The sequence below is a fragment of the Pseudophryne corroboree genome, chromosome 10, assembly GCF_028390025.1.
Source record: "Pseudophryne corroboree isolate aPseCor3 chromosome 10, aPseCor3.hap2, whole genome shotgun sequence".
Lineage (NCBI taxonomy): Eukaryota > Metazoa > Chordata > Amphibia > Anura > Myobatrachidae > Pseudophryne > Pseudophryne corroboree.
In genome coordinates, this window is record NC_086453.1 from 210,058,077 (window position 1) to 210,079,619 (window position 21,543).

At 46.9% G+C, this 21,543-nt stretch overlaps 1 protein-coding gene across 1 annotated transcript in view; it reads right to left on the minus strand.

Moving 5' to 3' along the window:
* CFAP74 (cilia and flagella associated protein 74) overlaps positions 1-21,543 on the minus strand; it is a 741,155-nt gene that overhangs the window by 496,299 nt on the left and 223,313 nt on the right. The gene's annotated exons all lie outside the window — the stretch shown is intronic.

Below are 21,543 nucleotides of genomic sequence, written 5' to 3' on the forward strand. Positions count from 1 at the left end.
CATTCCTAGGCATGATTTTAGACATGGAACAGAAGAGGGTTTTTCTCCCAATGGAAAAAGCCCAGGAACTCCAGAACATGGTCAGAGACCTGCTAAAACCAAAAAGAGTGTCAGTTCATCAATGCACTCGAGTTCTGGGAAAAATGGTGGCGGCCTACGAGGCCATCCCCTTCGGCAGGTTCCATGCGAGGACATTTCAGTGGGACCTTCTGGACAAGTGGTCGGGGTCCAATCTACAAATACATCCGAAAATAAGCCTGTCCCCCAGGGCCAGGGTGTCTCTCCTGTGGTGGCTGCAGAGTGCTCACCTTCTATAGGGTCGCAGGTTCGGCATTCAAGACTGGGTTATGGTGACCACGGACGCGAGCCTCCGAGGATGGGGAGCAGTCACACAAGGCAGAAATTTTCAGGGACTGTGGTCAAGCCAGGAGGCTTTTCTACACCTCAACGTACTGGAATTGAGGGCCATATACAACGGCCTACGACAAGCGGAGAATATTCTTCGTGACCTACCGGTTCTGATTCAATCAGACAACGTCACAGCCGTGGCTCATGTAAACCGCCAAGGCGGGACAAGGAGCAGAGTGGCAATGGCGGAAGCCACCAGGATTCTTCGCTGTGCGGAAAATCACGTAAGTGCTCTGGCAGCGATCTTCATTCCGGGAGTGGACAACTGGGAAGCAGACTTCCTCAGCAGACACGATCTCCATCCAGGAGAGTGGGGACTTCAACAAGAAGTTTTTGCAGAGATAACAAGTCTTTGGGGACTTCCTCAAATAGACATGATGGCGTCACGCCTCAACAAGAAGCTTTGGAGGTATTGTGCCAGGTCAAGGGACCCTCAGGCAGTAGCAGTAGACGCGCTGGTGACACAATGGGTGTTTCAGTCGTTCTATGTGTTCCTTCCTCTCATCTCAAAAATATTGAGAATCATAAGACAAAAAAAGAGTGCAGACAATACTCATTGTTCCAGATTGGCCGCGAAGTGCCTGGTATTCAGATTTTCAGGAGATGCTCACAGAAGATCCATGGGCCTCTTCCTCTCATAGAGGACCTGTTGCAGCAGGCGCCCTGCATGTTCCAAGACTTACCGCGGTTACGTTTGACGGCATGGCGGTTGAACACCGAATCCTAACTGGGAAAGGTATTCCGGAGGAAGTCATCCCTACTCTGATAAAGGCTAGGAAGGAGGTGAGGCGAAACATTATCACCGTATCTGGAGGAAGTATGTATCTTGGTGTGAAGCCAAGAATGCTCCTACGGAGGATTTCCATCTGGGCCGTTTTCTCCATTTTCTGCAGACAGAAGTGGATATGGGCCTAAATTTCGGCCCTATCTATATTCTTCCAGAAGGAATTGGCTTCTCTCCCAAAAGTGCAGACTTTTGTAAAGGGAGTGCTACACATCCAGCCTCCTTTTGTGGCACCATGGAACCTTAACGTGGTGTTACAGTTCCTAAAATCACACTTGTTTGAACCTCTTGAAACGGTTGAAATAAAATTTCTCACTTGGAAGGTGGTCATGTTGTTGGCCTTTGCAAGGCGGGTGTCCGAATTGGCGGCCTTGTCTCACAAGAGCCCCTATTTGATTTTCCATGTGGATAGAGCAGAGTTGAGGACTCGTCCTCAATTTTTGCCTAAGGTGGTTTCTTCATTTCATATGAACCAACCTATTGTGGTGCCTGTGGCTACGGGTGACTTGGAGGATTCCAAGTCCCTGGATGTAGTCAGGGCCTTAAACATTTATGTAGCCAGGACGGCTAGGGTTAGGAAAACAGAGGCACTGTTTGTCCTGTATGCAGCCAATAAGGTTGGCGCTCCTGCTTCTAAGCAGACTATTGTTCGCTGGATCTGTAACACGATTCAGCAGGCTCATTCTACGTCTGGATTGCCGTAACCAAATTCGGTAAAGGCCCATTCCACTAGGAATGTGTGCTCTTCTTGGGCGGCTGCCCGAGGCGTCTCGGCTTTACAGCTATGCCGAGCGGCTACTTGGTCGGTTTCAAAGACTTTTTCAAAATTCTACAAGTTTGATACCCTGGCTGATGAGGACCTCTTGTTTGCTCAATCGGTGCTGCAGAGTCATCCGCACTCTCCCGCCCGTTTTGGAGCTTTGGTATAATCCCCTCTAGGACGCAAGAGAAAATAAGATCTTAAACCTACCTTTAAATCTTTTTCTCCTAGTCCGTAGAGGATGCTGGTCGCCCGTCCCAGTGCGGACATATTTCTTCATGACTTTTATATAGTTGTTGCTTACATAAGGGTTATGTTACAGTTAAGATCAGTCGTTTGCTGATACTGTTTTGTTCATACTGTTAACTGGTTGCGTAACTGGTTGGTTAACTGTGTCCTTCTGACGACGGATGCCAGTCTGAGAGGTTGGGGCGCGATGTTGGAACAATACTCTCTTCAGGGTCGGTAGACCAAGGAGGAGTCTCTGCTCCCAATCAATATTCTTGAACTGCGGGCAGTGTTAAACGCGTTGACAATGGCCCAGCATCTAATTAAGAACAGACCTGTTCAAGTACAATCGGACAACGCCACCACGGTGGTGTACATAAATCATCAAGGCGGCACTCGAAGGCGCATGGCAATGAGGCAAGTATCAAGGATTCTTCAGTGGGCAGAACACCATCTGCCTCCCATATCAGCAGTGTTCATTCCGGGCGTTCTGAACTGGGAGGCGGACTATCTCAGTCGTCAGGATGTGCACACCGGAGAATGGAGCCTACATCCAGAGGTGTTTCAAATTCTTGTGGACAAGTGGGGCCTCCCAGATGTGGACCTGATTGCGTCTCGACACAATCACAAGGTTCTGGTCTTTGGAGCAAGGACAAGGGATCCTCAAGCTGCGTTCGTTGATGCTCTGTCAATCCCATGGAACTTTCGGCTGCCGTACATGTTCCCTCAAGTGTCACTCCTGCCCAGAGTAATACGGAAGTTTAAGCAAGAAGGAGGAAAACTACTTCTGCTAGCTCCAGCGTGGCCCAGACGGCACTGGTTCTCTGATCTGCAGGGCTTCTCGCTAGATTGTCCCCTTCTACTTCCACAACGACCAGACCTCCTCGTTCAGGGCCCTTTTATTTACCAGGACTTGGCCCGTCTGGCTTTGACGGCATGGCTCTTGAAGCTTCCGTCCTTAGGGCCAAGGGTTTTTATGATGCGGTCACTCAAACTATGTTGAAGGCCCGTAAGCTGGCTTCTGCTCGGATTTACCATCGGGTCTGGAATGCTTACTTTACTTGGTTTGCGTCTCACAATCATGACGTATTGGCCGTGCTAAACTGTTTGCCTTCCTACAACAGGGCCTGTACTTAGGCCTTCCTCAAGGTTCACATTTCTGCCTCGTCATTTTGGTTTCAGAGAAAGATTGCCACCCTTCCTGATATCCATACATTCACTCAGGGTGTGTTGTGGATTCAGCCTCCTTATGTGCAACCTGTGGCCCCTTGGTACTTGTCGTTGATTTTGGAGGCCTTGCAAGTATCTCCGTTTGAGCTTCTTGCCTCTGCTGACCTTAAGTGGCTTTCCCTTAAGGTCCTTTTCTTGCTGGCTATTCCTTCAGCTTGAAGGCTTTTGGACTTGGGTGCCTTGTCCTGCAAGTCTCCCTATATGATTTTTCACCGTGACCGGGCTGTTCTTAGAACGCGGCCAGGTTATTTTTCTAAGGTCGTGTCTTTCCACCTTAACCAGTAGATTGTTGTTTCGCCCTTTAATTCTACTGATTTGTCTCCCAAAGAGCGGTCTTTGGATGTGGTACGGGCTCTCCGTATATATGTGAAGAGAACGTGGCTGGCCTGCTTCCAAGCAGACTCTTGCCAGATGGATTAGGCTGGTCGTCTGGCTCCTGCTACTATCAAAGCCCATTCTACTCGGTCGGTTGGACCTTCCTGGGTGGCACAACGTGTTGCGACCCTTGAACAATTGTTCAAGGAGGCTACGTGGTCCTCAGGGAACACGTTTATTAGGTTCTATGGCTTCGATACCACCGCTTCCCAGGATGCTTCCTTTGGACGCCGAGTTCTTGTGCCCGCTACAGTGTGTCCCCTCCCGTGAGGAACTGCTTTTGGACATCCCCGATATTATTCCCTGTGGAGCCCAGCAGGGTACCTGCAGCAGAAAACGAGATTTATGGTAAGAACTTACCATTGTTAAATCTATCTGCAAAGTACACTGGGCTCTACAAGGCGCCCACCCTGACGCACTTAGCTTTTTTGGGTTGGTATTGACATAGCTGCTGACACCCTCTCCTGCGATGAGTGTGTGGTGTATTTGGCTACGATTGGTTGTCGTGTCTGGTACCTGCTACTGCATTGGGCTGGCTAACAAAACTGAGCTCCCTGGCCTGGAGGCGGGGTTATAGAGGAGGCGGCGCTGTGCTCTCACTGTGTTTATGAAGGTCACAGGATGGCCCTACTTCAAACGCAGGGAGTGAGGTTTGTTCCCTAACTGGACAATCTACTGCGGGAATCCCACTCTGCAGAATAGGTTGCTTCTGAATACCCGGAGAATCCAGGATCTTATGATCCGACACGGGTCCCATTTATGCTCCTCGTACTGTTTTTTTGTGTTTAGAGATGGTTCCCAACTCGGTCCGTCAGATGATTTTTACCTTCCTCGGGACCAGTTCCCCTCTCTCTCTCTCTCTCTCTTCAGCCAGGTTGCAGCACTGAGAGAGGTCGCCTACATTCTCCTCTTGGCGAGAATTCGGATCGACCTCTTGGTGTTCAGACTTACTCTTCAACCCTTTATTACTGTCGGATGTGAGCTCTGGCGGCAGTAGCCGAGGATGCCCTTGGAGCTTCTCGTTGGTCCTCCCAGTGTCTCCAGTTTGACCGCTCATGACTTGAAAATCCACCCTGCACCTGTTGTCAGTAGAGGAGTCTTGGCTCCTACCTCTGCGGGAATGTCTACTTCAACAAGGTCCTTTTCTTTGTTCGGTCTTACACAGGTTTTGTTTAACGGAATGGCTGTTCACGAGACCTTCTCAGAAGGAAGGAGTTCCCTAGTTTGGTTATACCTACTGGGCCCCGATTTTGGACGTCGGTTACCTTGTCTCGCTTTTGCCACTTTTGGAAACTTTAGGTGGCCTGGTGTGGATGACGAGTGTTTTTCGCTTCGTTTTTTAATTTTAGCCGCCGCCTTTGGTTTATCCAGGTGGTTGGCTCGGCTGCGCTTCAACTAGGTTGACCTGAGTTTCAGGTCTCTGCTATTTCAGTTTTCTTCCAAAGGAAATTAGCCTGGCTGCCGGAAGTTCGGGCGCTCTTGTAGGGAGTACTCTACCGGCAACCCACCTTTCAAATACGGTTACGGCTGGGGTTCATACTCGGCTGTCGTTTCTTCCTGGGGTGATGTCCGCTTTTCATATAAATCTGACACTTGTGTTTTCGGCCTTTTTTGGAGGTTGTCAGGGTTCGCCGACTTTACAGCGGTCCTCGGCTATTCGACAACTTTATTTCTACTTGTTCTGTACGATGCTCCCGTCCTAAATGACCGGGGTCAGAGTCGACATTGGGCCATTGGAATACGTCTGACCATCAGACAATCTTATCTGGCGGTTGCTCGGTAGCCTCCGTTTTCCATGACGGCATGCTCTGGGGGACCTTCGGGGGCGGACGCCCACGGGGTTTCCATGAATGCTTTATGTTGCGATGCCGCTTAGTCGGGACGTCATACGTTTGTCAGTTTTACGGATTTACATTTTTGGGGCGTCTGCATCACAGTTTGGCCGAGCGGTGTTGCAGGACTCTAAGCGCTCTCCCTCCCGTTTTGGGAGCTCTGGGACGTCCCCATTGTATCTGCACTCCAGTGGTCCCTAGTGGATGAAGGAGAAATCAGGATTTTGGTACTTACCGATAAATCCCTTTCTCCGATTCCATAGGGGCCACTGGACGCCCACCAAGCGCTGTTTCCTCCTTCTACACTTATCGGGTTGCATGTCACTGTGTGACTGCGCGTTTTGTTCCTATTACCCTATCACTATGTTTCCAGGTTTCCTGGGGATTATCTTGCTTTAGTTAGCTTAGCGAACCTCCTCTATTTTGAGGTTGGTCTTTTCCAGCTCTCGGGCACAGTTTTAACTGGACTGGCTTGGAGGGGGAACATAGTAGGGGAGGAGCTAGTCACATGGTTATAAATTTAAAGTGCCAGCTCCCAGTTACTGCCTACTATTTCCCCATTGTATTTGCACTCCAGTGGCCCCTGTGGAATCTGAGAAAGGGATTTATCGGTAAGTACCAAAATCCTGATTTTTCCACAAGTCGATGAATTCGACTTGTCGAAAAGCACGTGGATCGGTGGAATAGCTGCCGATCCACGTGCTTATGTCGAAAACAGGGCCAAAACAGACCGGTTTTGGCCCCCTTTTCGACCATCTCAGTCCGACAAAAAAATGTCAGACCGAGATGAGGGATTAGAGCAGGAGAGGGGGGCGAGCCGCAGGGAGACGGGGGACAGACGCGAGCATGTAGAGATCAGCGCTACAGCAGGATGTCACACAGACGTGCCGCTCACGGCAGCTTCCACCCAGCTCCAGCAAGTGAGGTCACGCTTGCTGGAGCCAGGTTGACACTGCCGTGAGGTCGGGCAGCTGTGTGACATGCTACTGTAGCGCTGATCTCCGTCTGCCGGCGGATGTCCCCACAGGTCTCCCCTCCTCCTCTGGGTCCCTCATCTCAATTCGACTTGAAAAAGTCGAATTGAGATAAGATTTGAATAGGGGTTGTCGGATCCATTCCGACCATCGACGCTAATTGAATATACCCATATAGATGTTTATTAATAGTAATTGTTTATAAAAAAAACAGTGTTTTTATGTTTTTGATAAAATGTCACATTGTCACAATAAATGTTAAACTACCATGTAATTTTAATTCATATGAAACATTTTCATGGTTAGTAAAATTGATTGAAAATAAAATACATTTTCGAGCACTTGTTGTCCTTGTATTTTATCAATTATAATTACTGAAACAAAAAAAACCACTTCAGGAATATTTCTCAAATACAAGATGAATATTGCCAATCTGTCAGGTCTGTAATTGTGTCTGTTCACGGAGGGGGCACTAGTGGGTCAGTGGGTGCGGTGGAGGAAACAAGGAGGCTGTAGAAGATTCCTGCGCATGTGTGCAATTATATTTATTTAGCACAGGGATATGAACAGTCAATGAAGCACAATACAATACTGATAGTTTGAGCAAAGAAGATGATGGAGATATAACAGTCAGTGCAGTCAAGAGCTGCATGGGCCTAGGTACTTTTCAAGGGGCGTGGCCTAATCACATGAGGTGTGGTCATGTACCTCTAGAAAAAAATACTTGAAAAAATTGTATTTTAAGCACCTCCATGGCCATGCTGCAACCCAGTACACAGCAGCATGTGCTGGGCTGAGGAAAAGGGCTGCAGCTACTGTTGCTAGGTAAGAGGGAGAGGGCCTGGGCCCCTACTGGACAATCACTGGGCCACTCCATCTCACCTGGGCCCGGGTAATTTGTACCCCCCCCCCCCCCCTCTCTTGGCACCAATGACGAGATTCACAGGTGATGATTTGTAAACCAAAAAAACTGATAGTCAAATTGAAGACACTGTTGAAGTACACCAGGATGAGGATATGGGTGTTGCTGGCGCTGGGGAGGAAATTGACCAGGAGGATTCTGATGGTGAGGTGGTTTGTTTAAGTCAGGCACCCGGGGAGACACCTGTTGTCCGTGGGAGGAATATGGCCATTGGTCAAAATACAAAAAAAATCAGCTCTTCGGTGTGGAATTATTTCAACACAAATGCGGACAACAGGTGTCAAGCCGTGTGTTGCCTTTGTCAAGCTGTAATAAGTAGGGGTAAGGACGTTAATCACCTCGGAACATCCTCCCTTATACGTCACCTGCAGCGCATTCATCATAAGTCATTGACAAGTTCAAAAACTTTGGGCGACAGCGGAAGCAGTCCACTGACCAGTAAATCCCTTCCTCTTGTAACCAAGCTCCTGCAAACCACACCACCAACTCCCTCAGTGTCAATTTCCTCCTTACCCAGGAAAGCCAAAAGTCCTGTAGGCCATGTCACTGACGAGTCCTCTCCTGCCTGGGATTCCTCCGATGCATCCAAGAGTGTAACACCTACTGCTGCTGGCGCTGCTGTTGTTGCTGCTGGGAGTCGATGGTCATCCCAGAGGGGAAGTCGTAAGACCACTTTTACTACTTCCACCAAGCAATTGACTGTCCAACAGTCCTTTGCGAGGAAGATGAAATATCACAGCAGTCATCCTGCTGCAAAGCGGATAACTGAGGCCTTGGCAGCCTGGGCGGTGAGAAACGTGGTTCCGGTATCCATCGTTACTTCAGAGCCAACTATAGACTTGATTGAGGTACTGTGTCCTCGGTACCAAATACCATCTAGGTTCCATTTCTCTAGGCAGGCGATACCGAAAATGTACACAGACCTCAGAAAAAGACTCGCCAGTTTCTAAAAAAATGCAGTTGTACCCAATGTCCACTTAACCACGGACATGTGGACAAGTGGAGCAGGGCAGACTCAGGACTATATGACTGTGACAGCCCACTGGGTAGATGTATTGCCTCCCGCTGCAAGAACAGCAGCGGCGGCACCAGTAGCAGCATCTCGCAAACGCCAACTCGTTCCTAGGCAGGCTACGCTTTGTATCACTGCTTTCCAGAATACGCACTCAGCTGAAAACCTCTTACGGCAACTGAGGAAGATCATCGCAGAATGGCTTACCCCAATTGGACTCTCCTGGGGATTTGTGACATCGGACAACGCCAGCAATATTGTGCGTGCATTACATCTGGGCAAATTCCTGCACGTCCCATGTTTTGCACATACCTTGAATTTGGTGGTGCAGAATTATTTATAAAACGACAGGGGCATGCAAGAGATGCTGTCGGTGGCCCGAAGAATTGCGGGCCACTTTCGGCGTTCATGCACCGCGTACAGAAGACTGGAGCACCACCAAAAATACCTGAACCTGCCCTGCCATCATCTGAAGCAGGAGGTGGTAACGAGGTGGAATTCAACCCTCTATATGTTTCAGAGGATGGAGGAGCAGCAAAAGGCCATTCAAGCCTATACATCTGGCCACGATATAGGCAAAGGAGGTGGAATGCACCTGTCTCAAGCGCAGTGGAGAATGATTTCAACGTTGTGCAAGGTTCTGCAACCCTTTGAACTTGCCACACGTGAAGTCAGTTCAGACACTGCCAGCCTGAGTCAGGTCATTCCCCTCATCAGGCTTTTGCAGAAGAAGCTGGAGACATTGAAGGAGGAGCTAAAACAGAGCGATTCCGCTAGGCATGTGGGACTTGTGGATGGAGCCCTTAATTCGCTTAACCAGGTTTCACGGGTGGTCTATCTGTTGAAATCAGAGCACTACATTTTGCCCACCGTGCTCGATCCTAAATTTAAAACCTACGTTGTATCTCTCTTTCCGGCAGACACAAGTCTGCAGGGGTTCAAAGACCTGCTGGTGAGAAAATTGTCAAGTCAAGCGGAACGTGACCCGTCAACAGCTCCTCCTTCAAATTCTCCGGCAACTGGGGGTGCGAGGAAAAGGCTCAGAATTCCAAGCCCACCTGCTGGCGGTGATGCAGGGCAGTCTGGAGCGAGTGCTGACATCTGGTCCGGACTGAAGGACCTGCCAACGATTACTGACATGTCTACTGTCACTGCATATGATTCTCTCATCATTGAAAGAATGGTGGAGGATTATATGAGTGACCGCATCCAAGTAGGCACATCAGACAGTCCGTACGTAAACTGGCAGGAAAAAGAGGCAATTTGGAGGCCCTTGCAGAAACTGGCTTTATTCTACCTAAGTTGCCCTCCCTCCAGTGTGTACTCCGAAAGAGTGTTTAGTGCCGCCGCTCATCTTGTCAGCAATCGGCATACAAATTTACTTCCAGAAAATGTGGAGAAGATGATGTTCATTAAAATGAATTATAATCAATTCCTCCGTGGAGACATTCACCAGCAGCAATTGCCTCCAGAAAGTGCACGGGGACCTGAGATGGTGGATTTCAGTGGGGATGAATTAATAATCTGTGAGGAGGGGGATGTACACAGTGAAAGGGGTGATGAATCGGACGATGATGATGAGGTGGACATCTTGCCTCTGTAGAGCCAGTTTGTGCAAGGAGAGATTGATTGCTTCTTTTTTGGTGGGGGCCCAAACCAACCAGTCATTTCAGTCACAGTCATGTGGCAGACCCTGTCGCTGAAATGATGGGTTTGTTAAAGTGTGCATGTCCTGTTTATACAACATAAGGGTGGGTGGGAGGGCCCAAGGACAATTCCATCTTGCACCTCTTTTTTCTTTCATTTTTCTTTGCATCATGTGCTGTTTGGGGACAATTTTTTTGAAGTGCCATCCTGTCTGACACTGCAGTGCCACTCCTAGATGGGCCAGGTGTTTGTGTCGGCCACTTGGGTCGCTTATCTTAGTCATACAGCTACCTCATTGCGCCTCTTTTTTTCTTTGCGTCATGTGCTGTTTGGGGAGTATTTTTTTGAAGTGCCATCCTGCCTGACACTGCAGTGCCACTCCTACATGGGCCAGGTGTTTGTGTCGGCCACTTGTGTCGCTTAGCTTAGCCATCCAGCGACCTCGGTGCTAATTTTAGGACTAAAAATAATATTGTGAGGTGTTCAGAATAGACTGTAAATGAGTGGAAATTATGGTTATTGAGGATAATAATACTATGGGATCAAAATGACCCCCAAATTCTATGATTTAAGCTGTTTTTTAGGGTTTTTGGAAAAAAACACCCGAATCCGACAAAAAAATTTCGGTGAGGTTTTGCCAAAACGCGTCCGAATCCAAAACACGGCCGCGGAACCGAACACAAAACCCGAAAAATTTTCGGTGCACATCACTAATATATACACACCAGTCCACTAAGCCAAGAAAGGCCAAAGCAGGAGACAGTTTGTAATTGCAAGCTGGTTGTTTTAAGTGCCAGATGGAATAGCACAGTGCCGAACGCAGATAAACAACACACAGGTGAGAATGGTAAGTAGCACCTGGAGAGAGTCTCTTACTGCATGCAGAGGTGGAAGGAGTTGTAGCAGAGCAGGATGGCTGGAACCTGTAGTTCCACGGAGACACTTGAGCAAAGAAATCACTGGAGACCGAAGACTGGAGCAAGGAGACGCTGTACACTGGATGTGATGTATTGTTCAAGGCGATGAGACTGAGCCGATGTTCTGGATTTATACCCCATGGCCAGCAGGCATTGGATGCTTGAATCATGTGTGCAGAAAAAGCACAGGATTGGATGTTACAGGTCAGCTGACCGCAAGTGTCATGGTGGCGCACATGCTGCATAGATGGTGGGTACACACTAGATGAACTTCAGGGGTACACAATGACGATGGGCAACGCGGACAGAGCATTCACACAGCCTCAAACTGGGGCTGTGACCTCCGGAGGCCAGCACACCAGCGCGCCAGTAAGTTAGATGCCACTGAACGCTGATTCCTGACACAATCAGTGGAGTTGGGTAAAAAGTGGTAAACTATAGTCTTTTGTTAACGCAAAGGAATTTTACACATGTGGCATTTAAATGAAGGGTGTATCTATAATTAATACATTCCAAAAATATAAACTATTTCACTAGTAAGTAAAAATAATCATCTCAACATTAAGTATCTTTATTAGGCTGGGCAATTCTGGCACATTTTTTCTGTCCCAGGATTTGGAATTGTGTTACACTTTAATTTACCACATTTGAAATAATATTTAAAAAAAATAATTAAAGGGAGGGAGGGCAAGGGGGCAGTCAGATATTAAGCAGTGCGTGTGTAAGTATTTATTGTTTTGGCTGCGCAGCACCGCTGAGCACTAAGGCTCGGTACATCTTCAAACGCTGCCTGGCTCAGCCTCAGGCGCTGTACTTTGCCAGCTGTGTGCAGCGTGATGTCAGCCAGATCATGCTGCACACAGCTGAATGAGTAGCCAGGGCAGCATCTGAAGCTGAGGAGATCGCTAGTGCTCAGTGGCGTTGCACAGCCAAAACAAAAAATAAACTTACACACGCACCGCTTAATCCAATGAATCTCAGGATTGGAGGCTTCAATCATGAAATTCAAATGTCAACATTTTTGCCATAGAATACCGTGATCCTGATGATCACAATCCCTGGATTGTACACCTTGGTTATCCTGTTAAACTAAAAAAGGGACTACTTAAAAAAAGTATTTTTGATTACTTGAAAATTAAATATATATTTTTTAAAACATTAAGCTCCTCTTAAGGCTCTGGTTTTATGCATTATTTTTTTACGCTGCAATTTAGATTTCAGTTTGAACATACCCCACCCAAATTTCTGCACGTTACATCAACCCCACCTGCAGTGCTGCATGATTTTGCACATTAGTGTACTTTTTTGTTTGAATAACTATACTGGATCAGGGCCTATATACAAAAATTGGTCATGCTCTGTGGCTGTGGGAAAAAAACATGGTATGCTCTAGAAAAGTTAAAAAATCATACCAAATTGAGTATCAAAAATAACGTGAGAAATAATGTAGGTTAGATTATTTTTAATGTTCTAAACCCTAAATGTATATGTCCACTAGTGGTTCAAGCTTCTCAAGAGGAAGACTAGTGCCCTACTCATTACCTGAATGCCATTCGAGTTCTTAGGGTTTATGTTTATCTGGCGTAGATGTAATAAGCAGTGATAAGAGTCGAGATGTTGCCCATTGCAACCAATCAGCTGCTCTGTATAATTTTATAATATACAAATTATAACTGTTACATCAATACTGATTGGTGCCAGGTGCAATTTCTACACTTGGTCACTTCTCCACTCTTTTTTTTTTTTCCAAATATGTTTATTAAATACCTCCAAAACATGGTACAGAAGTAAGGAAAAAACCGCATACATATCAAACATATCTACATCAAAGTAGGCAAATAAGAAAGGTAAAAGTACACAGCATATATGAGTAGGTGGAGGAAATTTTCCAAAACAATCAACAAGAACAAACTGTAAACCACCAGAAGAGCGGCGGTCAGGCTATAACATATTGAGAATGGGACTGAATATGACTGACTAAAAACTGACACTCAATTCCGGCAGTTCAAATAACAAAAAAAAAAAAAAAGGGGGAGGTAAAAAAGAACATCACAAAAACGTTAGAACAAAAATAGGCAAAAACACCTACCAAGAGCCACAGGCCACCGATCCGTCCATAGAAGTGTCCATCCAATCCGCCAGGGAAGAAACATAAGAAATAAGAAGAGAGGGGAAAGAAAAGAAGAAGTGTGTGGAGAGGGAAGTACGGATGAAGAAGAAGAGGGGGAGGGGAAGATAGGAGGCTCAGTCAGTTAGAGAAACTTGGCTATCAAGTTGTCGGAGAGAGTACCAAAAGTTAGATTGGAAACATTTATGTATTGCTAGTTTAGTGTGGGGAGGGAGAGTACAAATGTATTTATCCCAGCACTTAAAGAGTGCAGGAGTCAGGGTTTCCTTGTGGATAGAGGCCTCCAGCCAGTCCATATTAAATAAGAAGAGTAACCTAGAAGTAGCCATAGGGAGAGTAGGAGAGGTAGGATGGATCCACTGTTGCAATATAGCTTTTCTCTAACGTCCTAGTGGATGTTGGGGACTCCGTCAGGACCATGGGGAATAGCGGCTCCGCAGGAGACAGGGCACAAAAGCAAGCTTTTAGGATCACATGGTGTGTACTGGCTCCTCCCCCTATGACCCTCCTCCAAGCCTCAGTTAGGTTTTTGTGCCCGTCCGTGAAGGGTGCAATCTAGGTGGCTCTCTTAAAGAGTTGCTTAGAAAAAGTTTTTAGGTTCTTTATTTTCAGTGAGTCCTGCTGGCAACAGGCTCACTGCATCGAGGGACTTAGGGGAGAGAATTTCAACTCACCTGCGTGCAGGATGGATTGGATTCTTAGGCTACTGGACACCATTAGCTTCAGAGGGAGTCGGAACACAGGTCTCGCCCTGGGGTTCGTCCCGAAGCCGCGCCGCCGACCCCCTTGCAGATGCTGAAGATTGAAGAGGTCCGGAACCAGGCGGCAGAAGACTTTTCAGTCTTCCTCAGGTAGCGCACAGCACTGCAGCTGTGCGCCATTGTCTGTCAGCACACTTCACACAGCGATCACGGAGGGTGCAGGGCGCGGGGGGGGGGGCGCCCTGGCAGCAATGTAGAATACCTGTATGGCGAAAAATACATCACATATAGCCCTTGAGGCTATATGGATGTATTTAACCCCTGCCAGACTTCACAATCTCCGGAGAAGAAGCCCGCCGAAAAGGGGGCGGGGCCTATTCTCCTCAGCACACAGCGCCATTTTCCCTCACAGAAAGGCTGAGGGGAAGGCTCCCATGCTCTCCCCTGCACTGCACTACAGAAACAGGGTTAAAACAGAGAGGGGGGGCACTGATTTGGCGATATACATATATATTAAATGCTATATGGGAGGAACACTTATATAAAGGTTGTCCCTGTATAATTATAGCATTTTGGTGTGTGCTGGCAAACTCTCCCTCTGTCTCCCCAAAGGGCTAGTGGGTCCTGTCCTCTATCAGAGCATTCCCTATGTGTGTGCTGTATGTCGGTACGTGTGTGTCGACATGTATGAGGAAAATGTTGGTGAGGAGGCGGAGCAAATTGCCTGTAATGGTGATGTCACTCTCTAGGGAGTCGACACCGGAATGGATGGCTTACTTATGGAATTACGTGATAATGTCAACACGCTGCAAGTCGGTTGACGACATGAGACGGCCGGCGAACATATTAGTACCGGTCCAGGCGTCTCAGACACCGTCAGGGGCTTGTAAAAACGCCCATTTACCTCAGTCGGTCGACATAGACCCAGACACGGACACTGATTTCAGTGTCGACGGTGAAGAAACAAACGTATTTTCCTTTAGGGCCACACGTTAAGGGCAATGAAGGAGGTGTTACATATTTCTGATACTCCAAGTACCACAAAGAAGGGTATTATGTGTGAGGTGAAAAAACTACCTGTAGTTTTCCTGAATCAGATAAATTAAATGAAGTGTGTGATGATGCGTGGGTTTCCCCCGATAGAAAATTATTGGCGGTATACCCTTTCCCGCCAGAAGTTAAGGCGCGTTGGGAAACACCCCTCAGGGTGGATAAGGCGCTCACACGCTTATCAGAACAAGTGGCGGTACCATCTACAGATAGGGCCGTACTTAAGGAGCCAGCTGATAGGAGGCTGAAAAATATCCTAAAAAGTATACACACAAAGGCTGGTGTTATACTGTGACCAGCGATCGCCTCAGCCTGGATGTGCAGAGCTGAGGTGGCTTGGTCGGTTTCCCTGACTAAAAATATTGATACCCTTGACAGGGACAGTATTTTATTGACTATAGAGCATTTAAAGGATGCATTTCTATATATGCGAGATGCGCAGAGGGATATTTGCACTCTGGCATCAAGAGTAAATGCGATGTCCATATCTGCAAGAAGATGTTTATGGACACGACAGTGGTCAGGGGATGCAGATTCCAAACGGCACAAAGATGTATTGCCGTATAAAGGGGAGGAGTTATTTGGGGTCGGTCCATGGGACCTGGTGGCCACGGCAACTGCTGGAAGATCCACCGTTTTTTACCCTAAGTCACATCTCTGCAGAAAAAGACACCGTCTTTTCAGCCTCAGTCTTTTCGTCCCTATAACAGTCATATCTGCCCAGGGATAGAGGAAAGGGAAGAAGACTGCAGCAGGCAGCCCATTCCCAGTAAAAGAAGCCCTCCACCGCTTCTACTAAGTTCTCAGCATGACGCTGGGACCGTACAGGACCCCTGGATCCTACAAGTAGTATCAAAGGGGCACAGATTGGAATGTCGAGGCGTTTCCCCCCTCGCAGGTTCCTGTAGTCTGCTGTACCAATGTCTCCCTCCGACAGGGAGGCAGTATTGAAAACAATTCACAAGCTGTATTCCCAGCAGGTGATAATAAAATTACCCCTCCTACAACAAGGAAAGGGGTATTGTTCCACACTATAGGGTGGTACTGAAGCCAGAAGGCTAGGTGAGACCGATTCTAAATCTGAAAAATTTGAACACTTACAAGGGTTCAAATCCAGATGGAGTCACTCAGAGCAGTGATAGCGAACTGGGAACAAGGGGACTATATGGTGTCCCGGGACATCAGGGATGCTTACCTCCATGTCCCAAAATTTGCTTTTCTCACCAAGGGTACCTCAGGTTCGTGGTACAGAACTGTCACTATCAGTTTCAGACGATGCCGTTGGAGTGTCCAAGGCACCCCGGGTCCTTACCAAGGTAATGACCGAAAGGAGGATTCGTCTTCAAAGAAAATGGACGACCTCCTGATAAGAACAAGGTCCAGAGAACAGTTGGAGGTCGGAGTAGCACTATCTCAAGTAGTTCTACGACAGCACGGGTGGATTCTAAATATTCCAAAACCGCAGTTGTTCCGACGACACGTCTGCTGGTCCTAGGGATGATTCTGGACACAGTCCAGGAAAAGGGTGTTTCTCCCAGAGGAGAAAGCCAGGGAGTTATCCGAGCTAATCGGGATCCTCCTAAAACCAGGAAAAGTGTCAGTGCATCATTGCACAAGAGTCCTGTTAAAAATGGTGGCTTATTACGAAGCGCTTCCATTCGGCAGACTTCACGCAAGAACTCTTCAGTGGGATCTGCTGGACAAATGGTCCGGATCGCATCTTCAGATGCATCAGCGGATAACCCTATATCCAAGGACAAGGGTGTCTCTCCTGTGGTGATTACAGAGTGCTCATCTTCTAGAGGGCCGCGGATTCGGCATTCAGGATTGGATGCTGGTAACCACGGAGGCCAGCCTGAGAGGCTGGGGAGCAGTCACACAGGGAAAAAATTTCCAGAGAATGTGATCAAGTCTGGAGAATTCTCTCCACATAAATATACTGGAGCTAAGAGCAAATTTGTAATGCTATAAGCTTAGCAAGGCCTCTGCTTCAAGGTCAGTCGGTATTGATCCAGTGGGATAACATCACGGCAGTCGCCCACGTAAACAGAAAGGGCGGCACAAGAAGCAGGAGGGCAGTGGTCAAAACTGCAAGGATTTTTCGCTAGGCGGAAAATCATGTGATAGCACTGTCAGCAGTGTTCATTCCGGGAGTGGACGACTGGGAAGCAGACTTCCTCAGCAGGCACGACCTCCACCCGGGAGAGTGGGAACTTCATCGGGAAGTTTTCCGCATGATTGTGAACCGTTGGGAAAGACCAAAGGTGGAAATGATGGCGTCCCGCCCGAACAAAAATCGGGACAGGTATTGCGCCATAGCTGTGGACGTCCTGGTAACACCGTGGGTGTAACAGTCGGTGTATGTGTTCCCTCTTCTGCTTCTCATAACCAAGGTATTGAGAATTATAAGACGTAGAGGAGTAAGAACTATACTCGTGGCTCCGGATTGGCCAAGAGGGACTTGGTACCCGGAACTTCAAGAGATGCTCACAGAGGACTAATGGCCTCGGGAGCTAAGATGGGATTTGATTTCAGCAAGAACCATGTCTGTTCCAAGAGGAACCGTGGCATCTGCCTCTAAGAAAGGACCTGCTCCAGCAGGGACCTTGTCTGTTCCAAGACTTACCGCGACTGCGTTTGACGGCATGGCGGTTGAACGCCGGATCCTAAGGGAAAAGGCATTCCGGAAGAGGTCATACCTACCCTGGTCAAAGCCAGGAAGGTGGTGACCGCACAACGTTATCACCACATGTGGTGAAAATGTGTTTTGTGGGTGAGGCCAGAAAGGCCCCACGAAAAAATTTCAACTAGGTCGATTTCTGCACTTCCTGAAAACAGGAGTGTCTATAAGCCTCAAATTGGGGTCCATTAAGGTTCAAGTTTCGGCCCTGTAGATTTTCTTCCAGAAAAAATTGGCTTCAATTCCTGAAGTCCAGACGTTTGTCAAGGGAGTATTGCATATACAGCCCCTTGTGTGCCTCCAGTGGCACCGGGGGATCTCAACGTAGTGTTGGGATTCCTCAAATCATATTGGTTTGAACCGATCAAATCTGTGGATTTGAAATATCTCACATGGAAAGGGACCATGTTGTGGCCCTGGCCTCGGCCAGGCGATTGTCAGAATTGGGGGCTTTGTCTTAAAAAAGCCAATATTTGTTTTTCCATTCGGACAGGGCAGAACTGCGGACTCGTCCCCAGTTTCTGCCTAAGGTGGTGTCAGCGTTTCACCTGAAACAACATATTGTGGTGCCTGCGGCTACTAGGGACTTGGAGGACTCCAAGTTGCTAGACGTTGTCGGGGCCCTAAAAATATATATATATATATATATATATATATATATATATATATATCCAATAGTAAAGAAGGCACTCACCAGACTGATATTGAAATGCAAAAAGGGCGTTTATCAAGTTTCACATCAGTGATTAAATCATGGTTGGTCGACGTTTCGGTCCTAGCCGGACCTTCTTCCAGACCAGTATGTACAACCGTCAAAATCACATATCTAATGACCATCAATGTGGAGCTATAAATACCCAAACACAGCCCGCCCTTCAATCTGTTAGCCAATAGTAGTGCCGCACAGATAGGTGGATCAGTAATTAACTAAATACACATGAATCGAACACTATATAAATTAATACACAATTAATGCCAACAATGCCGCATATAGTAACTGTAGCTACAAGAATTCAGAGCGCTCACCCTGTCCTTGTAAGTGTCAGCGCCATCGGTGAAACGCACGCCATCCGTGACCCACGCAGCACTTCCGCCTAAGTGAAATGACCATCAGCTTCCGGGATCGCGATCGCACACTGAAAATACAGTGGAACGCATCGCGTAGTTGACACGCAAGGCGCTTCCGCCTTCAAGCGTGCACTACTGACAGAGGGCATAGAGCGCAACATCACTGTGCTAATATAGAAAAACTGGCAACATAGATAAATGGATTGAAATAAAGTGACGAAAATAGTGTGTAATTCTATGGAATAAAAGGCACTACCAATTATAAATGGGGCGGCTTAGATAGGTATTTAGAGCCCCACAACAGGAAAGTACAACAATAAAGACTGGTGAAAATATTGATAATGGTAAGATAGATACTAACACAACGAATAACATCTAATTATGACTGACATAACAATACATTTAAAAACATATACTTTTACTTAATTAAACGGACTGAAAAGCTAGGTGACCATGATGGATACCCATGAACGCGGATAATATAAAAATAAATAAATTATCCTCACAAAAAATTATATCCACATTAACTCGTATTCAGAGAAAAACACTAAGATGGTTTTGTTCGTTCAGCCCCCTTGGGGATACGGTACCCAGATGATGTATCCAATATGCCTCTCTTTTTAATAGTAATGCCCCTCTATCACCTCCTCGTGGTGGTGGTGGAATCCAGTCGATAATCATATGCCGCAATGTGGCTACTTGGTGTTTAAACTGCAAAAAATGAAGTGCTACAGGTTTGTCCGTCTTACCGCTGGTGAGTGCCAACTGTATTGAGGATCTGTGTTGGTTGATCCGTTCACGGTATGTCCTAATGGTTTTCCCCACGTACATTTTCCCACAGGGGCATGTGAGATAATAGACCACATGATCCATCAGACATGTTAGATGGTGTCGTAATTCAATCTTGGTACCATGCAGTGGATGATTGAAAAAACGTCCGGTTATCATGGCTCTGCAAGTCATGCATTTCAAGCACTTGAAGCAACCTGGATTCACATTTAGCCAAGTAGTGCCAGGAGTCGCCAACGGTCGCATAGTTGGTCTCATCAACATGTCCTTCAGATTGGCACCTCTTTGCACACTTAGCAGAGGTGGTCGGGCGCCAACCTTTTTGAACTTCGGGTCAGTGCTGATCATGGACCAATTTTTCTTGATCGATCTTTCCACATTATGTAGGCCAGTATTGCAACTGGTTTTGAATATGATGCGGTCGCGGATCTTGTTTTTGTTACTGGTCTTGTGCTTATGTAGATTACGAGCTTTGATCAAGCATCTGTCAACCACTGCGGCTGTGTAACCGCGTTCGATAAATCGCTGTCTGCACTCAAGCAGTTGTGTATTGGCATTAGTCTCATTAGAATTGTTTCTTAGTACTCTAAGAAATTGAGAAACAGGTAGATTTGATTTTAAACTATCCGGGTGATGGCTGGACGCCCATAACAAAGTGTTCCGGTCCGTGGGCTTACGGTATAGGGTATACTCTAGTACTGATGGTAAATCCGGGTTTTTGTATATTGTAGTGTCCAAAAAATTAATATTGGACTCACTCACTGTGGCAGTTAATTTAATTGGACTAGTGAGGGCATTCAGGGTATCCACCATGGCAAAAAACAGTTCAACGGAACCCCGCCAAACAATAAAGAGATCATCAATGTATCTTTTATAACACACAATGTGCTCTGCATAGTTGTACAAGATATTTTCGTGTTCATACTTCGCCATGTACAAATTGGCGAACCCCGGGGCTAAATTCGAGCCCATAGCGGTGCCCGCCAATTGCACATAGTATTCATCCTGGTATTGGAAATAGTTACATTTAAGAACCAATCTGATCAAACTCAAAATAAATTCAATGGGCGGACCCTCATACGGTCCCTTAACGAGCGCCTCCCTCACAGCAACAATCCCCTCCTCATGAGGGATAACCGTATACAAAGATGTTACATCTAGGGTAGCTAGTATACAGGTCGATAAGTCATCAGTAATGAGGGCCAATGCACTCAGGAGGTCACTAGTGTCACGGATATAACTATCCATCGCCCTCACACAAGGTTGGAGGAAATGGTCAACAAACTTAGCCAACGGTTGTAGCAGTGATCCTTGTGCCGATATTATCGGCCTACCTGGTGGTGTAGTCAAGGATTTATGTACCTTGGGCAAGGTGTAGATAATGGGACAGATGGGGTAGGCCACAGATAGATATTCAAAAACCTCATCATTGATCCATGCGCATTGTAGTGCCTGTATCAACAGGTCATCTACCTCTTTCTTAAATCTAGGGGTTGGATTATAGGGGATTTTGAGGTAAGTATTGTTATCAGATAATTGTTTTCTGATTTCAACGTCATAATCAGCAAAATCCTGGAGAACCACTGCTCCCCCCTTGTCCGCATTTCTAATAACCAGATTGGTGTTGCGTTTAAGATCTCTCAACGCTTGCCACTCACTTTTGGATAGGTTAGAGTATCCTTTGTTGTTATTACTATTCAATAACACCTCACTGTCAATAACTTGTAAAAAAGTTTTTAAACTGGCATTATTAGAAATAGGATCAAATTTACTGGTATTTCTAAACATGCCAAGCGGACGTATTTCGGGCTGTGGTTGATTGTTGATAAATTTATTATCAAAAAACTCCCTGAGGCGTAACTGGCGTCCCATTTTGTATCTCTGGATAGACCAATCAAAGGACTTAAAGTGACAAGTGGGAATAAAGGACAGACCCTTCCTTAACAAGGAAGTTTCAGCATCTGTTAGCACGTGGGTAGAAAGATTGAATATTAGGTTCGGGAACCTCTCCCTCCTCGTCCTCGTGGTTTTGAACCTC